Below are 5,513 nucleotides of genomic sequence, written 5' to 3'. Positions count from 1 at the left end.
TCAGGCCCGCAGCAGATCTCTAATAACAGCAACGCAAGCGAGCGGCGTGATGTGATGTGACTAAACCAGGCTGCTCAGAGCAATGGTGTCACATCATGACTACATAAAGAAAATACATTACATAAAAAAGCTCTCTGACCTGTTAATTGGGCTGTAAAAAGCTCCAGAATGAACTTGTTTAAACATCTAAATGATACAGTGCAAAGCAACTGCAGTGATTGATGGATTATACTTTCATATTCATTATATTTCCACACATTTTTAAGTTGTTGACACATGCAGAGGGTGTTTTCTTACTAAATCGCCACAGAACATAACCCATACTTATAGAAAGCAAATTCAGATTAAAAGCAAACTCGCACTCCCTCTTTCTCAAAGCCGGCGGTGTGTATTTGCGGTCCAGGACAAACAATGATCTTAATCCTCGGATGGTTTTAGGCATGTTTATAGAAGTGAACTGCAGTGGTCTCTCTGCGGTTTTGCGAAATGAAGCCTCTCCCTGCACAGGCGAATGCCTTCTGCCGTGAAATCTCTTCTGTTAATCAACCACAGACAACAAGAGAGGAGGCTGCAAATAATAGTGCACGCTGAGCACTGCAAAAACAAACATCCTGTCTGTGGAGGATGGACATTCCTCTGTCCCTCATATATTCCTATTTCTCTTCATCTCGTCACTATTTATTTGTTCTGAGACAGTAGAAGTGATACCGGTTCATCTCTTGTTCTCAGCATGAGCAGATTCAGCCCTTACTGTGCCATTAAAGGTTCAGTCTGTAATGTAGCATTAGAGGGTGGAGCATTAACACCCCTACTGACATAAAAGAGCCCTCTTTTTCTTGCTTAACTGTTTATTTTGCATAACAAAACATATTAGGAAAGGGGGAAGCTCTGCCCTGGGCCTCCATACTGGGTTTTAGTAATGCAGCCTGCTTTGAGGAATTGTAGTATTTGATTAAACACTAAAGGTGACTTCATTAATGTTAAAACCAATGTAGTCTTGTTTTGAAAGTAGTGTTCCTGTTTGCAGAAATCATGTAATCAGAATAGTTTCACGTAAATGCCTGATCCCCTGGATATTATTAGTATTCATATGTGACATTTACACATACAAACTTACAATACTGACATATTAACAGCATCTCAAACATAGAAGTATTCATGTACGTGCAGATTTATACGTAAATCATTTTTGAGCCCAAAACTCTAACCACTATATAAATGTAGTTTATTTAGCAGATGCGTGTGGAGTGACAATGATTTTAGTTACAATACTATTATATAGATATATTATTTTCAGGTCCCCAATGTTTCAATGAATTCAGCATTTGAGAATGAGTGTGATTATACATAAGGAGTTTATTATGCATTTTTTTCTCATGATGAGCTATCATTTGGTTTCTGACTTGGAATGTAACGCACAAGTAAATGGATTGCATTCATGGTCATTTTATGGCGTGTTTGTCATTTTTATAGCCACAGCTGTCTCATAGAAAACAAAATGATTATTCAGTGATGATTAAATCATGACAGGATTTCCATTCTTCATTTTAATGTTTAGGCTTGTGTACAGGGATAAACCCCTTTTTAAATGAGTTGAATATGGCACCAGAAATGACGCAAAGCAGAATGAAACTGTTAAACTGTTATGTCAAATTAGGTAAATGGGTTACATATACAGTATATTATAGTCATTGATTAAAAACTATGAAAACAAGCTATTCATTCAGTTAATTAAATATTCTCTGAACCTAAAAGCATTGTTCATACATTTTAGATGCTGACAATATGTTAATAATGTACACTACTCTTCAAAAGTTTGCAGTCAGTAAATTTCTTTAAAGGAATGAATACTTTTATTCAGTAACTTATTTCTAATTTAAATAAATGCTGTTCTTTTAAACTTCAAAGAATCCTAAAAAAAGTTAACATGGTTTCCAAAAAAATTTTTTTTTATATATATATATATTTTAATGTTTATATATATATATATATATATATATATATATATATATATATATATATATATATATTAATGTTTACAACATTAATATTAAGAAATGTTACTTGAGCACAAAATCAGTATTTCAGAATGATTTCTGAAGGATCATGTGACTCTGAAGACTGGAGTAATGGCTGTTGAAAATTCAGCTTTGTCATCACAAAAATAAATTACATTTTAAAATATATTAAACAGTTAATATAGTTAATATAGAAAACAGTTATTTTAAATTGGAACAATGTTTCACAGCATTACTGGTTGTACTGTATTTTTGATCAAATACTGTAAATGCAGCTTCGTAAAGCAAAAGAGACTTTTGTTCAAATAAGTTAAGTATTTTACCAATCCCACATTTTTTAATACGTGTAGTGTATGTTTCAGTGTGCATGTAAACTTGAAAAAAGGTTTCAACAGGAGTAGGTATTCTAATAGACTAGCATGAAATATCTTGGATTAATCCAGTGCTAATGCAATGGCCAAACATTTCAGCAGAGAGCACAGCAGACATGAAGCCAGAGACCGCAGCCAACAGGGCTGGGAGCCAAAGTGAGGCCAGGCCGAGCCCTGTTACAAACCCACACTCAAAGAGCTGGGTTACAATTCCCTGCACTGTCAAGTCCCTGTTGGACGGGGAAAAAGAGTCTCAGTGACAGTGAGACAGCAGCACATGTACGCAAATGAGAAATATCATTTAATTTCCAAAGCCAACAGTCATCAAGTTCTTGTAAAAGGTGAAGACCTTTTTGCATGTCTTTTCACTGAGTGTTCGCTTGACTGTAAAATTATTTGAAATAAATAGAAAGCAATCCTTTTTTGTGGTTATTTAGATTCACACAAACAAAATGTTTTTCTCTCCCACTTGAGCGAAGCTCCAGCTAAAGAGACAGGAGAAGGGTGTGTGAGTCTTTTCCGGAAGTGGTTTGCCACTGGGTTGTGTCTATGATTCCAACCCCAAGGAACAATCAGCGGGAACTTTTACACAGACACAGGAAATGAAGGGGTCAGGCGACACACACACACACACACACACACGCACACAACATGTCATGCTGTATTGCATGCAGCTGTTTGTAATTCACACTCTTGGATAAATAAAAAGGTTGGTTTTGGGATGTTTGGGAAATCTAAATGAGCAGCTGTATCCTCTCAATATGAACAGAGGAATAATGGTGCACACACACACACACAAACACACACACACACACACATGCTTTCTGGGTAATGAATATAAGAGACATGGAGAATGAAAATGTGTATGTTGCTCCTTTGATGAAAGAACTGAGAAAAACCACCAGATGAAGGAAATGTCCAGCAATGTGTTTTCTTTCTAAATGATCTATTTTATCCCAGCTTTCTTAATGAAGGTCTGAAATATGATTTCATCAGCCACGAAAAAGAGAGAGCATTTAGAAATGAGTGCAATATGTGTGCGTGTGTGTATTTGTGCGAGTGTGTGGTTATATGAGATGTTCGGCATGCACGCTGCTCTTGTCTCAGAGCCACTTAGCTCTGAAAATGGAGAAGAAAATCTATCCGGCACTTTCTTCTCCTGCAACCCTGAAATCAGTCTTTTGTGCAATGAGATATTTGCATATATTTGCTAGGTTACCTTCACTAAACAAGTCATAGAAAAACACGGGATACTGATCATGCAAATGCTGGAAGTGTCGACATAAAACACATATCATGTTGATATACTACATGCAAACAGACATTTGGTCACACACTCTAATTCTGGGGTTTCAGAGAGACTGAAAGGCAACAACAGAGTGGTCAGTAGGGTTGGGTTCAGTTTTTGTAATCAGATTGTTGTCATTTCTAAATAAAATTATCAATGTAACACATGCCACATTTTGTAAAACACTATAGCCATAACAATGTTTACAGTTTTCAGATATGGAATACTCAGTATTGAAGTCAACATGTAACCGTAATTACAACTTAATTTCACACAGCAATGTGATGTACACTACCGTTTAAAAGTTTGAGGTCAGTCATTTTTTTCTATAATGCTCACAAAGGCTGCATTTTTTTAAAGGGGCCATATGATGCGATTAATTTTTTACAAGCTCTTGGTGCATAAAAAAGATCTGCAAAGTTGCAAAGACTAAAGTCTCAAATCTAAAGAGATATTCTTTATAAAATTAAGACTTGTCCACACCCCCCAAAAAACCTTGTTTATACACGCCTCTACATATCTATGTCACTGTGTGAAGATTTGCATAACACCCCCAAATGTTCACGCAAAGACAGAAGGCGTACATTTTATTCTCGCTGTTGCCGCCGCCAATTTGTGGAGACGCTGTGTGTTTCGTTTTGAAAGAGAAACTACTTTGTTTGGCCTTCCAAAAGAGTAAGATATCCACTTTGTCATGCCTGGAGCTGATCCGTGCTGTCGCTGAGGAAATACATCAACTTCGAGCTGTGGATAGCTGGATCGGCTTTCACCATGAACGAGGGTGTGTGATTTTATGGAGGACTGTGTCCTGAACCTGTAGACTACTCTATAATGGGTCCGTGCTCAAAGGCTATTTCCAACTTTGTTAAGGACAGTCTGGTGCTTCAGATTTACAGCCTGTAAGTACATGTTTTATATTTAAAGAATTTGCCAATGATGATTCAAATGTGAGTTCTGAGCAGTGTAGAGTAGTGTTTGTTTGTCATTTCTCCGATCACAAATCCAGACATGGTTTTATGTCTATACAGCGCGATACACAACGCAACACGTAAAAAGACAGTGTAAGTCATTATAATCAGCAATTATGTACACACTGGATGCAACAAATGCTTCATTTGTAATGTGTTTTATTAGTTTTGTCTGGTCTTGTAACATTTCCGTCACATGCTTGAGGTATTCAGCCAATCACAACTCACTGGATAGCGGATAGCTGCCCAATCAGCGTACACCTTGCTTTCCAGAACAATGAGCTTTGTAAAAATTTATACGTTTCAGAAAGGCGGGCATAGAGGAGAAACAATAATGTACATTATGTGGAAAAGAATGTGTTTTTTTTAACCTTAAACTGCATAAAAACAATGCATTACATCAAATACACAACATAATGTTCTTTTTAGCATGTCATATGACCCCTAAATATAGTAAAACAGTAATATTGTGTAATAATATAATAATTTAAAAGATTTATTTTCTCTTTTAATATATTTTAAAATGTTTTTTTTTTCAGTAATGGCTATTACTCCAGTCTTCAGTGTCACATGATCAAATCATTCTAATGAACTAACTTTAAATACAAAAATCTTTTGTATCATCATAAATGTCTTTACCGACACTTTTAATTTAAATCTTGCTGACCCCAAATTTTTGAATGGAGGTGTATTTCTAAGTAAAACATGAAATATTCAGTGAGGAAAAAAAGGAAGAAAGAGACTTTACTGACATACTGTGATGTAACTACACCTGTGAGTATGCAGTTGATTATTATTTTAGTTAATTATTTAGCTTTTATATACTTTAGTTTTAATAACCACAGTTAAGAAACACACACACACACAC

Source organism: Carassius auratus, chromosome 5 (genome assembly GCF_003368295.1).
Source record: "Carassius auratus strain Wakin chromosome 5, ASM336829v1, whole genome shotgun sequence".
Classification (NCBI taxonomy): Eukaryota; Metazoa; Chordata; class Actinopteri; order Cypriniformes; family Cyprinidae; genus Carassius; species Carassius auratus.
The sequence above is the reverse complement of the archived record's forward strand: the minus strand, read 5'-3'. Positions refer to the sequence as shown.